This window comes from Canis lupus, chromosome 8 (assembly GCF_003254725.2).
Source record: "Canis lupus dingo isolate Sandy chromosome 8, ASM325472v2, whole genome shotgun sequence".
NCBI lineage: Eukaryota > Metazoa > Chordata > Mammalia > Carnivora > Canidae > Canis > Canis lupus.
The window spans coordinates 9,610,405-9,626,052 of record NC_064250.1 but is presented as its reverse complement, the minus strand read 5'-3'; the positions used below and the strand labels follow the sequence as shown (position 1 = coordinate 9,626,052).

At 34.8% G+C, this 15,648-nt stretch overlaps 1 long non-coding RNA gene across 1 annotated transcript in view; it reads right to left on the bottom strand.

Annotated features, from left to right (window-relative positions):
* Positions 1–15,648, bottom strand: part of LOC112658068 (uncharacterized) — a 43,115-nt gene that overhangs the window by 24,440 nt on the left and 3,027 nt on the right. The window contains exon 2 of the long non-coding RNA XR_007412668.1: positions 11,516–11,622. This is a non-coding gene — a long non-coding RNA (uncharacterized LOC112658068). The remainder of the gene's footprint in view (positions 1–11,515; positions 11,623–15,648) is intronic.

Genomic DNA, 15,648 nt, shown 5'->3' with positions numbered 1-15,648 from the left:
TATTTCTGTTTTTAACTTTTTGAGGAATCTCCACACTGTTTTCCAGAGTAGCTGCACTAGTTTGCATTTTTACCAGCAGTTTTAAAAAGTGTTCTACCTCCACGTCCTTGTCAACACCTATTGTTTCATGTGTTGTTGATTTTAGCCATCGTGACAAGTCTGAGATGATATCTCATTGTAGTTTTGAATTGTATTTCCCAAATGATCATTGATGTTGAGCATCTTTTCATGTGTCTGTTGGCCATTTGTATGTCTTCTTTGGAAAAATGTCTATCCATATCTTCTGTACATTTTTAATTGGATTATTTCTTTTTTAGGAGTTGGATTTTATAAGTTTATATATTTTGGATACTAGCCCCTTATCAGGTATGCCATTTGCAAATATCTTCTCCCATTCAGGAGGTTGCCTTTTAGTTTTTTGATTATTTCATTCACTGTGCAGAAACTTTTTATTTTAATGAAGTCCCAATAGTTTATTTTAGCCTTTTTCCCCCCTTTGTCTCAGGAGACATATCTAGTAAGAATTTTGTAGTGCTGAGGTCAAAAAAGATACCACCTGTGTTCTCCTTTAGGATTTTAATGGTTTCATGTTTCACATTTACGTCATTCATTTATTTTGAACTTATTTTTGTGTATGGTGTAAGAAAGTAGTCCAGTTTCATTCTTTTGCATGTTTCTGTTCAATTTTCCCACTACCATTTGTTGAAGAGCCTTTTTTCCCACTGGATATTCTTTCTTGGCTTTGTTGAAGATTAATTGACCATATAGTTGTAGGTTCATTTCTGGGTGTTCGGTACTCTTGATCTCTATGTCTATTTTTGTGCCAGTGCTATACTGTTTTGATCATTACAGCTTCATAGTATAGCTTGAAGTCTGGAATTTTGATGACTCCAGCTTTGCTTTGCTTTTCCTTTTCAAGGTTGCTTTGGCTATTCAGAGTCCTTTGTGCTTCTATACAAATTTTAGGATTGTTTGATCTAGCTCTGTGAAAAATACTGTTGGTATTTTGATAGGGATTGCATTAAATGTGCAGATTGTTTTGGGTAATGTGGACATTTTTACAATATTTGTTTTTCCAAGCATGAGCATGGAATGTTTTTGCATTTCTTTGTGTCATCTTCGATTTCTTTTGTTAGTGTTCTATAGTTTTCAGAGTATAGATCTTTTACCTCTTTGGTTAGGCTTATTCCTAGGTATCTTTTGGTTTTTGATGCAATTATAAATAGGTATGATTCCTTGATTTCTCTTTCTGCTGCATCATTATTGGTGTGTAGAAATACAGCAGATTTCTATATACTGAATTTGCATCCTGTGACTTTACTCAATTTTTGTAACAGTTTAGCAAGTTTTTGGTGGTGGAGTTTTGGATTTTCTGTATAGAATATCATGTCATCTGCAAATATTCCTCCTTGCCAGTTTGGATGCTTTTTATTTCTTTTTGCTGTCTGATTGCTATAGCAAGGACTTCTAGTCCTATTATAAATAATAGTAGTGAGAGTAGAGATCCCAGTCTTGTTGCTGACTGCAGAGAAAAAGCTCTTATTTTTTTCCCATTGAAGGGGATATTAACTGTAGGTTTTTCATATATGGCCTTTATTATGTTGAGGTATGTTCCCTTGAACCCTACTTTGTTGAGGGTTTTTATCATGAATGGATGCTGTTGCTTTGTCAAATGCTTTTTCTGGATCTGTTGTAAGGATCATATGATTCCTATCCTTTCTGTTATTAATATGATGTATCACATTGATTTATTTGAAACTATTGAACAACCCTTGCCGCCCAGGAATAAATACCACTTGATTGTGGTGAATGATTCTTTTAATGTACTATTGGATTCAATTTGCTAGTATTTTATTGGGGATTTTTGCATTTATGTTCATCAGGGATATCAGTTGATAGTTCTCCTTTTTAGTGAAGTCTTTATCTGGTTTTGGTATTAGGATATTGCTGGTCTCATAAAATGAATTTGGAAATTTCCCTTCCTTTTCTATTTTTTGGAATAGTTTGAGAAGAATAGATGTTAACTCTTCTTTAAATGTTTGGTAAAATTCCCGTGTGAAGCCATCTGGCCCTGGACTTTCGTTTTTTGAAAGATTTTTGATTACTGATTGAATTTCTTTGCTGGTTATTGATCTGTTCAAGTTCTCTATTTCCTTCTCTTTTAGTTTTAGTAGTTTATATCTTTCTAGTAATTTATACATTTCCTCCAGGGTGTCCCAATTTTTTGGTATATGGCTTTTCATAATATTCACTTATAATTGCTTGTATTTTGGTGGTGTTGGTTATTATTTATCCTCTCTAATTTATGATTTTATTTGGCCCTTTCTCTTTTCTTTTTTGATAAGTTTGACTAGGAGTTTATAAATTTTATTAATTTTTTTTCAAAGAAGCAGCTCCTGGTTTCATCAATTTGTTCTGTTTTCTTTTTTTAAGCTTCTATATCATTTATTTCTGCTCTAATCTTTATTATTTCCCTCCTCCTGGCTTTAGGCTTCATTTGTTCTTCTTTTTCTACCTCCTTTAGGTGTAAGGTTAGGGTGCTTATTTGAGATTTTTCATGCTTGTTGAGATAGGCCCATATTGCTATGTACTTCCCTCTCAGGGCTACTTTTGCTGCATCCCAAAAGTTTTGAACTACTGTGTTTTCATTTTCATTTGTTTACATGTATTCTTATTTCTTCTTTGATTTCTTGATCGAGCCATTCCTTGTTTAGTAGCATGTTGTTTAACCTCCATGTATTTGTGGTCCTTCCAGATTTTTTCTTATGGTTGACTTCAGGTTTCATAGTGTTATGGTCAGAAAATATGCATGATATGATCTCAGTCTTTTTGTACTTGAGGCCTGATTTGTGACCTAGTATGCTGTCTATTGTGGAGAATGTTCCATGTCCTGGTGAAAAAAAAAATGTGTCTTCTATTGCTTTAAGTTGAAATGTTCTGAATATTTCTATTAAGTCCGTCAGGTCCAGTATGTCATTTAAAACCATTGTTTCCTTGCTGATTTTCTGTTTAGATGGTCTGTCAACTGATGTAAATGGGGTGTTAAAGTTCCCTACTATTACTGTATTATTATCAATAAGTTCTATGTTTGTTACTAATTGTTTTATGTATTTCTGTGCTCCCATGTTGGGTGTATAAACATTTACAATTATTAGATATTTTTGTTGGATTGTCCCTTTTATTCCGATATACTGCTCTTTTTCATCTCTTGTTACACTCTTTGGTTTAAAGTCTAGTCTGTCTGTTACAGATATTGCTACTCCAGCTTTCTTTTGACATCTGTTTGCAAGATAAATGTTTCTCTGTCCCCTCACTTTACATCTGCATGTGCCTCTAGGTCTAATATAAGTCTCTTGCAGGCAATATATAGATGGATCTTGCTTTTTTTCAATCCATTCTATTTTTTTATTGGAGTGTTTAGTCCATTTACATTCAGAGTAATTACTGATAGATAGGTATTAAGTGACATTTTATTACTCATTTTGTCATTTTTTCTGGAGATTTTTTCTGTTCCTTTCTTTCTTTTTTTTTCAGTTTTGTCTTTCCTTCCACTCAAAGAATCCCCTTTAATATTTCTTATAGGGCTTGTTTAATGGCCATGAACTCCTTTTGTTTTTGTTTGAGAAGCTCTTTATCTATCCTCCTCTTCTGGTTGATAACCTGTATAGAGTATTCTTGGCTGCAGAGTTTTCCCATTCAGTACTTTGAATATATCATGCCACTCTCTTCTGATGTACCAAGTTTCTGTTGAAAATTCTGTAGCTAGCCTTATGGGTCTTCTTTGTAAAAAGTTAAGGACTTCTTTTGTCATGGTGCCTTTTAAGAATTTTCCTCTGTCTCTATATTTTGCAAATTTAATTATAATATGTCTTGGTGTTGGCTTGCTTTTGTTTATGTTGATGTGAGTCTTCTGTCCCTCCTGAATCTAGATGTTTGTTTCCTTTCCCAAATTAGGGAAATTTTCAGCTATTATTTCCTCAAATAAATTTTCTGCCTCTTTCCCTCTCTCCTTCTTCTGGGACTTCTATGATATGAATGTTATTATATTTGGTGCAGTCACTGAGTTTCCTAAGTCTATTCTTGTTAGGTATAATTCTTTCTGTCTTTTGTTCAGCTTCATTATTTTCCATTGTTTTGTGTCCTGTATCACTTATTTGTTCCTCTGCTTCACCCAGCCTTATGTTCATTGCATCAAACCTGCTTTCAATCTCAGTTATTACATTTTTTTATTTCTGATTCTTTTAAAATTTTACCTCTGTTGTAAGGATCTCCCTGATGTCTTCCATTCTTTCCTCAAGTCCAGCGAGTATCCTTATAATTGTTGCTTTAAATTGTCTATCAGGCAAGTTACTTATGTCTGTTTGCTTAGATCTCATGACCTTATCTAGTTTTTTCATTTGGGATGAATTCCCTTATCATGGCATTTTTGTCTAAGTCTCTGCCTTTTGCTATGTGTTAGAAAAACCTCTTATGTTTTCTGCCCCTGAGAGTAATGGTTTTATGAAGAAGAGATCATACATTGTCCAAGGTCTGGTGCTTCAGGGAATGTCTCTGGTGTGTGCTGTGTGCACTCTGCTGTTATGCTTTGGTTGCTCTGTCCTTTAAGTCAGTCATCTGCAGATGCTATCCTTACTTGCAGTGGGGAGTGTTTAGTCCTTAGTCAGAATGTGGTGAGTTTTAACTGGGTGTGGTTCGGTCTGCTTATTAAAAGAGAACTGAACTGAACTGAAGCCCTACAGAACTCTCTGGTCAGGCGATGTGGTATGGGCAGGGGTTTGTGCTCATCTTCTGGGGATGGGGCCCATCACACTGGGATTGAGGCGAGCTTGATTGAAAGGGGCAGTCCTGCCAGAGTGCAGGTGTATGGGACTTGATGTAAGCAGGTTAGGCAGCCAGTGTTGATGCTGTGCTGCTTACTGCAGGTGGCTCTGTGTTTATCCTGAAGCACAGGGAGGGAAAGAGCAGGCGTTGACTCCTTTCTTCCTAGAGAGACCTCTCCCTGAACATTGACTCTTAGGGAAGCCCTCTGAGAAAAGCAAATAATCTCCCCACTGTGTGCCCCAGGCATTCTTCAGATCAGTGTTTTTATACATCTACCCCCAGGTTGTTGCCTGCCTTTTCTCCAGGAACAGGGTGATGTCCTCTGAGCCCTATCCCAGCCAAGCCTGCTGACCTTTAAAATTCTAGTCTTTAAGCTCCTCTGGTTGCAAGAATTCATGAAGATCAGTCCTTCTTCTTTTTCCAGCCAATGGCTTTGGGGAAATGTTCTTTTTGTACACTTCCCAATGTACTCCTCTCTCTCTCTCTCTCTCTCTCTCTCTCTCTCTTTCTCTTTATCTTGTTCCTTTCTCTATGACCATGTCTCCTTCACCTCCACAGCACCCACAATCCATTTCTCCCCCAAACCACAGCTCTACACTTCCTACCTCCTTGATGTGACTTCTTCTTTCCCTTTAGTTGTATTGTTTGTTTTGTCAATCTTCAGGTTGATTTATGGAGTATTTAAAATGATATGATAGTTATCTACCTGTATTTGAGGTACAAGACAAGCCCTAGGGTCTTCCTACTCTGCCACTATCTTAGCTTCCCAACTCATATCAAATTGTTTAAATAATTCCATTAAGTGAAAAGGTTTTTTTATGATAGAGATAATTAAATGTTGGAAAGCAAGTAAACTGTTTAACTTTAAAGGAAAAAATTGTGCTGATTTCTGAAAAAATTAAATAACACTATTTAATGGAGAATAAAAAATATTTAAAATGGAAAGGCAATATAATAAAGTAGTTATTTGAATTAATCCTTAGAAAATTTTCACATCAGCCTAAAAACCTTATGTATCCTTGTTTTGTAACTTGAAAGTTATGAATTTTATCATTGGAAGAAATTTTATATTTATGTTCTTTAATCCTCTCAATTTACAAATAATAAAACTGGAAGGGTGAAGATTTTAACAGTTATATTTCTAGCAATAACACAAATCTAAAAGTTTTTCGGAAAAAATAAATGATGAGTCATTTAACAATTTATTTCCTGCACAGCAAAGGAATTCATCAACAAAATGAAAAAGCAGCCTATTGAATGGAAGAAAATATTTGCATATCACATATCCAATAAGGGATTAATATCCAAAATATATAAGTAACTCAGATAATCCATAAAAACATCATGGGTAGAAGATCTAAATTGACATTTTTCCAAAAAAGGCATACATATGGCCAACAGGTACATGAGAAGATGTTTAATATCACTGATCATCAGGGAAATATAAAATCAATCACAGTGAGACATCACCTCACCCTTTTAGAATAGCTAGTATCAAAAAGACAAATAATGAATGTTGATGAGGAGGTAGAGCAAAAGGAAACCTCATGTACTGCTGGTGGGAATGTAAGTTGGTACAGCCTTTATAGAAAATGGTATGGAAGTTCCTCAAAATATTAAAAATTAAACTATCTGATCCAGGAATTTCACTTTTGGGTATTTATCTGAAGAAAATTAAAACACTAATTTGAAAAGATATATGTGCCACTATGTTTATTATAGCATGATTTATTATAGTAAAGACATAGAAACAATTTAAATGTCCATTGATGGATTAATGGATAAAGAAAATGTGCAATATATACGCACTGGAATAGTACTCAGCCATTAAAAAGAATGAAATCTTGCCATTTGTGACAACATGGGTGGATCTTGAAGGAATTATGCTAAGTGAATAAGTCAGACAGAGAAAGACAAATATTGTATGATCTCACTTATGTATAGAAAATTCAAGCATGGGGCATCTGGATGGCTCAGTCATTGAGCATCTGCTTTCGGCTCAGGTCGTGATCTCAGGGTCCTATAGCATTGAGTCCTGCATTGGGCTCCCCACAGGAAGCCTGCTTTTCCCTCTGCCTATGTCTCTGCCTCTTTTTCTGTGTCTCTCATGAATAAATAAATAAAATCTAAAAAAAAAAAATTCAAGCTCATAGATACAGAGAACAGATGTGTGTGGTTGCCAAAGATGGAACAAGGGGAGTGGGCAATATAGGTGAAAGGGATCAAAAGGTACAGACTTCCAGTTATAAAATAAATCAGTCATGGGGTAAAATACACATCATGATGACTCTAGTTAATAATACATTATTGCATATTTAAATAAGTTCCTGAGAGTAGTCCGCATCATAAGAAAAAAGATTTTTGTAACTGTGTATGGTGACTGATGATAATTATAATGATTATCATGATCATTTTGCAATATATTACAAATATCAGATTATTATATTGTACACCTGAAAATAATATAATGCTATATGGCAATATATTACAAATATCAGATTATTATATTGTACACCTGAAAATAATATAATGCTATATATCAATTGTGCCTAGTTAAAAAAAAAAACTACTAATTTAGATAAAAAAAAACCTTTGTCTTTTAAAGATGTGTAGAGGTTGAGTTCTAGTTTTTTATTAAAAATAAGGGGACTTAGTTTTGAAGAAAGTTTTCATTTATCTAGTTTGAAAATTAAAAAAAACTTTTCTGCATTAATCAGAGAATCACTGATTATACATATATGGGAGGGAAGAAGTTGATTTCTTCAACAACATTTGGTAGATATACATGAAAAAAGCATGGTATGTTTTAGGAGAAATAAACAATAATCTTTTTGCCTAAGCTGTTGCATTTTCTAAAGCACCATATTTACTCATAGGTTCTCACAGAGAGGTAGGAGAAATCAGGTAGGAGAATCAATTTGCAAAAGAGTGATGTTCAGAGTAGACCCAAGAATGAAAGGGACATCCAGGACTGTGTTATAAGACTCATTTCCATATACCTTTCCTAATAACCCAATAAACTGTTTCTGTTATATATCTACATGAGTATTGTGAAATTTGGAATACTAACAGTTTAAGACTATAAAAATTGGAAAGTATTTAGTCATATTTATAAACCATGGAGATTTGCTTTCAAGATCTCAAAAATGTGTGTTGTGAACATAATATTTGGCCAGGAAGACATTGGTAACCAACAGCTAATATCATACTTAATTGTGAAAGACTAAATGCTTTTCCCCAAGGTTAGGAACAAGACACAGATGTCTGCTCTTGTTATTCTCTTCAACATTGTGCTGGAATTTCTAGCCAGGGGAATTAGCCAGGACAATGAAATAGAAGACATCTAAATTGGAAAGAAAAAAGTAAAACAATTTCTATTTGCAGATGATATGATCTTGTATATGGAAAATCCTAACGAATTCACAGAACTATTAGGACTAATAAGCAATCTCAGTAAGGTTACAGGATACAAGATCAATATATAAAGTCAGTTGTATTTCTATACACTTGCAATAAATAATCTGAAAATAAAATCGAAAAAGCAGTACCATTTTTAATGCCATCAAAATTGCATTGGATGCAATGCAAATTCATTTACAAATAAATTTAACAAAATAAGTGCAAAACTAAATTCTGAGAACCACAAATCACTGTTGAGAGAAATTAAGGGATATTTAAATAAATGGAAAGATATCCCATGTTCATAGATTGGAAGATTTAATATTGTTAAGATGGCAATATTCTCTAGGTTGATTTACAGGTTTAACACAATTATCATCAAAATCCCAGTTCAGCTCTTAACAGAAATTGAGAAAGTGACCTTAAAATTCCTTTTGGAAATTTAAGGAATGTAGAACAGCCAAACACTATTGAAAAAGAATATCAAAATTATAGGATTCATACTTCTTAATTTCAAGACTTACTACAAAGTTACAATAATCAAAGTAAGTGTGATACTGGCATAAAGATAGATCTATAAATTAGTGGAATAGAATTAGAAACCCAGAAACAAATACTCACATTTATGGTTAAATGACTTTTGACAAGGATACCAAAACAGTCCAACATGGGAAAGAATAGTTGTCTTAACAAGTACTGTTAGGCAACTGAATATCTACATGCAAAAGAATGAAGTTGGATCCCTACCTCCATGTAAAAAAATTAACTCAAAATGGATAAAAGACCTAAATATCAGAGCTAAAACTATAAAATATTTAGAAGAAAATATAGGGAAATCTTTGTGATCTTGGTTTTGGCAAAGTTTTCTTAAATAAGACTCCAAAAGCACAAGCAACCAAAAAGAAATAGATAAATCAGACTTCATCAAAATTAAAACCTTTTTTCTTCAGAGGACTCCATCAAGAAAGTGAAAAGAGAACTCAGTGATTGGGAGAAAATATTTAGAAATCATTTATTAGATAAGGGATTTGTAGCTAGAATATACAAGGGATTCTTAACAACTTGACAACAAAAAGACAGCCCAATTAAAAAATAGCCAAAGTATCTGAATAAATATTTCTTTAAAAATGATAAACAAATGGCCAATAAACACTTGAGGATATTCTCAACATCATTAGTCATCAGGGAAATGCAAATAAAACCCAGTGAGATACCACTTCACACACACTAGGAAGATTATATTTTAAAAACAAACAGAAGATAACAAACACTGTGGAGCAATGGGAGCTTTCTTGATTTTTGGAGAGAATGTAAAATGGTGCCTCCACTTTGAAAAATAGTCTGGCTGTTTAAAAATAGAATTACTGTGTAACACAGTAATTCTACTCCTAGATATATACTGAAGAGAAATGAAGGCATATATCCACACAAAAACTACTACTTAAATGTTCATAGCATCATTATTCATAATAGCCCAAAGTGGAAACAATCCAAATGTCCATCATGTGATGAACGGATAAATAAAATGTGGCATATCCATACTATGGGCGATTGTTGCTCAATAAAAAGGAAAGAAGTACTGACACATGTTACAACATTGATGAGCTATGAAACATTATGCTAAGAGAAAGAAACCAGTTACTAAATTATATACTGTATAATTCAATTTATATGAATGTCTAGAATGATCATATCTATAGAAAGTTAGTGTTTGCCCTAGACTGTGTGCAGTTAGTGGTGAGAGGAAAAATGGAAAGTGACTGCTAATGGGTATGGCATTTGTTTTAGGGGTGATGAATATGTTCTAAAATTAATTGTGATGATGGCTGCACAACTCTGTGAATACACTAAAAACGGTTCAATTGTATGCTTTAAATGGATGAATTGCCTGTTCTGCAAACTATATCTCAAGCTGTTACTAAGAGAAAAAAAGACGACAACATTGGACCTTTCTACCATTGATAAATAGAGCCTTAGTCATAGAAGGAAGTGTAAAATTTAAGCAGTATTTCAGTGGATCGAGTCTTGGATCCTGATTGCTTTCTGGTATTGGGAGGCCACTGACGGTGCCTTCTTTGAAATTTTCTCCTTTAGGGCAGCCTGGGTGGCTCAGCAGTTTAGCACTGCCTTCGGCCCAGAGCGCGATCCTGGAGCCCCGGGATCGAGTCCCACATTTGGCTCCGTGCATGGAGCCTGCTTCTCCCTCTGCCTATGTCTCTGCCTCTCTCCCTGTCTCTCATGAATAAATGAATAAAATCTCTTTTAAAAAAAGAAATTTTCTCCTTTCTTCCCTCTTCTTTTGCTTGAGTTCTTTGGATGCAGGACAGGAACCAATTTAAGTTGGCTCAAGAGAAAAGAGGGAACATCATAAAGATATAGATGCATCCTGCAGTACCCCAAAGAAGGATTACATTTCGGTCTCAGAAAGAGCCATGAAACAGCTATAAAACTTGGAAAACCATTAGGGTTCTAGGAAACTTATATGTATATTTATATATATCTCTGGTGTGATTTTCTCTGTTCTCAGTCCACAGGCTGAAATTTAGACATCTTCTAGCTCTTTTCTTAGCCCAGTATCATTATAGCTACACACAGAAATGAACAGGCTTCTCCTCTAGTCCAATTAACAATGGTCTTGGAATGGGATCATGTCTTCTGGATGTCCACTTTAATTAGTCTGAGAGCATTTTGGGAAAAGGTAATGACTTGAAGCTTGAGCAGATTATTCAGAAGATCTAGCATGCTTAGGCAACACTAATAAGGAAAACAATGATAATAGTTCATGTTATGGAGGATTTGCCTCTCTTAGCAGTGTGTTAGGTGCTTAACAGCCTATAGTTCGTTAAATCTTCATAATCTTTTGAGGTTGTACTATTAGTCCCATTTTATAGATGAGGAAATTGGTACTTGGGGAGGTTAAATAACTTGCTCAAGATTTCTCAAGACTGATTCTAGTCCTCTATACCATGCTGCCAATTCTTAATAGCCCTGTTCTTCTAGCTTAGTCTAGTTCAGCCCAGCTTCTATTTTTCTTGCATACTTTTGTGAAGACCCGGGGAAATGGAGAAGACAGCATTGATAATAGTTATTCTAGTTATCTGATTCCAACCACTCCAAAACTTAATGGCATATAATAATAATTTATTATGTTCTCAAAGTTCTGGGAATTGATTAGGCTCAGCTATGGTCTAATTTGGGGATCTCTTGGGTGATTGCCATCAGATGATGGCTAGGGATGGAGTCATCTGAAGACTTGACAGAGTTAATGTCCAAAATGTTTTTTGTTTTTACTTACTTGTCTGTGCTTCAGTGCTTTTCCATGTGGTCTGTCTCACAGAGGACCCTAGACTTCTTACATGGTGGCTGAGTGCTTGATGAAGTAGTGCCCCAAGAGTGAACATTCTAAGAGAGAGAATGAGGAATTTGCCAGTCCTTCTAAAGGCTAGAAACTGGCACAGCATCACTTATTCTATATCTTGAGGTCAAAACAGTTGCAGGCAACCCAGATACTAGAGATCATATCAACATAGGAGGAAGAATGGAATTGTGGAAACCATCTTTGGACTCAAGTTACCATACTGTTAAGTGATAAAATAGATGTAGAATCAGATATTAATTAGGAGGTAACTAATGGGTGTGACAGAGTAGGATCTTTCAAGATAAACATAGTCTTACACAAGGGGCCTGTTTGTACATTTCCCTTGGCATAACCAGGGAAATACATTTCCAAGAAAACCTTAAAAAAAAAAATTTTTATTTATTTATTTATTTATTTATTTATTTATTTATTTATTTATTTATTTAAAGAGAGAGAGACACAGACAGACAGACAGCATCCCAGCATACAGGGAGGGGCAGAGGGAGAGGGAGAGAGAGTCTTAGGCAGATTCAGTGCTGTGTGTAGAGCCCAGAGTGGGCTGGATCCCAGAACCCTGAGATCATGACCTGAGCCAAAACCAAAGTTGGATGCTTAGCTGACTAGGCCACCCAGATGCCCCCCTCCAAGAAAACCATTTTAAAGACACAGTTCCCCCAACTATCCTTTTATAATATTTCGTATTAGCAAGACATGATCCTTTAGGTTTAGATATTAGTTTTATCCTCTGATTTGCAGCCTGCTCCTCATCTGTCCTATGAGCAAAAATGTCCCAAGAGTATATAAAACTAGAGCTATAAGAGCTGGAATCACTTAGTTCTTCTGCCTGCAAGTAAACCACAACAAAGTCATAACTAAAGCATTTCAGTAAGGGTCCCACCTAGTTTTAAAGAGTTGAAGAAGTTTCCATAAAACCCTTAGAAAACCCTTTCTGAGATATAGTCATTCTTTATGTGTGACCTAAGTCCTCCATGTCATGTGTCAGTCACCTCCCAGAATGTAATTCTCTCTGCCTGGTAAACAAAGCATTAATTTACTTCAGAAGGAAGTTATTTGGATGAACTAATGAATGGGTACAAAGGGCTTTGAAAATATAAATTGCGACAAAAATACTTAATGTCTATATAAATACCTTTGCTTCAGCCTGAGGAGGGCTCAGGCTTTTTGAAAGATTTCAACCTTGTGGAATACCTGAATAACAAAGACAAAGCTCCTGCTAAGTGAGGATAAAATGATTCTTGACTCTATTATGTGTATTATTTATTGCAAAGGCTTTTCTTAAATAGAAACATGGCAAGTTTTGGAGAGGAAAAAAAGTATTTTATGGTTCCCTTATACTCCTTAAGCTCTTTCAATGAGATCTGTGTTCAGTACACACTTTAAAAATATATATATATATATAATTCACAGATATTATTGGTGTCAAGAAATAATGTACAAGTGCTTTCTTGCATATGATTATTTTGGGGGGAATGGAGAAAAGGAAAGAAAATCAGCATTGTATTTTTACATGATTTCCCCCCTCTTTTTCCGTTTTTAAGGCATTATTTTAATATGGAGATGATTTGGAACATGCCTTATCAAAAAATTATTTCTTAATACTTAGAAATTAGAAAAAATGTTTAGGGATTGCATTAGATAATATCTGCTTCTTTAAACAAATTATTATTTTTTTATCTTTTTAAAAACAAATTATTTTACCTATCCCTTTCTGCTAATGAGGGTTAGAGGAAGAAAAGGATCTATCACACATACATCTGGGGCTTTTAGCTGTTCTACATCTCTGCTTCATGGTCTTCTTTCCCTGGAATTATTAGTAGGTCAATAAAGATAAAGAATTATTTAGGATCTCTGTCTTGTGTAGGAAAAGACAAAAGAAGCTTCCTTATGAGGGCAGCATGCTGCTCTCATTATACCTTACCAATTGGTAGAGGATACTTTGAGCTCCATGAAAGAGTAAAAGCAGCAAAGACAGAGGAATGGATTCTCCCTGAGGTTGAAACTGAACACTCAAGATCTTCATATCCTTTAAGATTCTGTCTGAGGAAAGAGAGCCTGATAAATCTTTGCTTAATCTTTTTATCCTTTTATACCTTCCATAGTTGAGCCTTGAGTAGCTACAATCCAAGATGGTGAGCAGAATAAATTAAATGAACTGTTGCAGCTGCAATCAGATGAACAGTGTACTGTCTGTAGGAACTATTTTGGAGAGCTGTTTTGTAATTAACCTGCACATGACATATTCAGATTTGATTAATCTCATGTGGTCAGTAGATAAACTTGAGTTGAAGGTTACTGTTTTTTGAAATCAACAATAGGCCCTTCTTTATGATATGTTTGTAGGAGAATAGAATGTTTAAATAATAGAAGTGGCCAAATGTTGATCAATGCCAAGGTCAGAGATTTTGCTTAGTTTCATACATAAAATGTATAAACTCTCACTATATTCCATATACAGAAATTGATTTAGGTTCATGTTTATGCATTATGAAGTCATACCTTTATACATAAATGTATATTATGTGAAGATTTTATAGATATGTGTGTGTATATACATAGTGGTACATATATACACATTTATGATAGAAAGTCATATAATTATTTAGCCAGAAGGATTTAGCATTTGTCTCTAACTTGTTATTTAAATTGATATATATATATGTATATATATATATGTACTTATATTGCATACATATATTACATATATACACACACACAATTGGTATACATTTTATATATATAGTTTTAGATTATATCCTAGTGCATTGGTAGATCACAACTCAAACCTAAAGATTAAGAATTTAATTTTCTCTTATTCTTAATGAAATAACCAGACAGTAGCTCCCTGTGGTGGGAAATGAAAAGTAGTGTATAGATACCTACTAAAACATTTGCAGACCTCCTCAGTTTTCTGTTTTTAATGTGATGAAAATTTGTGCAAATAACAAAGAAAGAATGTCATGGTAATGAAAACATTTCCTATACATGTATTTTAGAGGGAAGCTAAATCAAAGGTCTTCAAAGAATTACTAGGGTTCTTTCTAGGAGGTTATTGACAAATATGTAGTTTGTCTCTGGAGTTTGTGCCTCTTTCACAGATTGGTGTATTTGTGATCCCACCGGCAGAATAAGTGTCTGTAATTCATTTCTCCTTGTTAACTAGTGTGCCTTTGTGTGTAGGATGATTGGCAGCAAACTCGGCTGAGTCCCAACGGATGAGCTTGTTAGCAAAACCCTAGCATCCTATCTCTAATAAAGCATATCAGCAGTACATTTTGTCCTATCTATTAGCCTCTCTGTTTCTTTTTTTGTGAAAAGCTGAGTGTCCCTTTGAAGCAATGACAAATAAACCCCTGAACTGAAGTGCTAGGCTGCCTTACGGACAGCTGGATAGTAAATGTCACACCGTGTAGAGAATGCCTATTATCAGAGTGAGCCATTTGTTCCCGGCCTTTCAGTATCTTAATGTAATACAAAATTGCTAAATCAAGCCCCATGTCTGTGACAGAACATAATTAATGAGAAAGCAGGAGCCAATTCAACACTCTTTATTGGGACCTAATTGGCTCAGGCAACAGAGTTGTCACTCAACAAGAGACTTCCTTTAAAGCAATTTTGTTCTTGGTTGTATTACAGAGCCTATTAAATTGTCCCCTCCTTGATCACACAAAGAAGTATCTGCATGCAATAATTAGCTTTTCCAGGGGGAATTTTTTTTAACTCATGCAATACTGGATCATTTTTAAACTGTCTGAGAAAACACCCAGGCCGTGAGGATGTGCTGCCATAGTGAGCAGCACTGTAGGCTGTTTTCCAGTCTGCTGAGGCACCAGGAAGCTGTGCTGCAGAAAGAAGAAAAAGAGCCCCAAGGAAAAGAGAAACGTGTTCAAATGTGGAGAGTGGGAGGATGAGAGAGGGAGTGGGTAGAGGAAATGACTTTGATGGGTAATCATAGCTTATTTCAGAATCTGCAGTTTTAAAGGAACAAAAAAAAATGAATACCTATGTGTACATATTTAAATGTATAGTTGGGGTTTTTTGTTTTGTTTTGT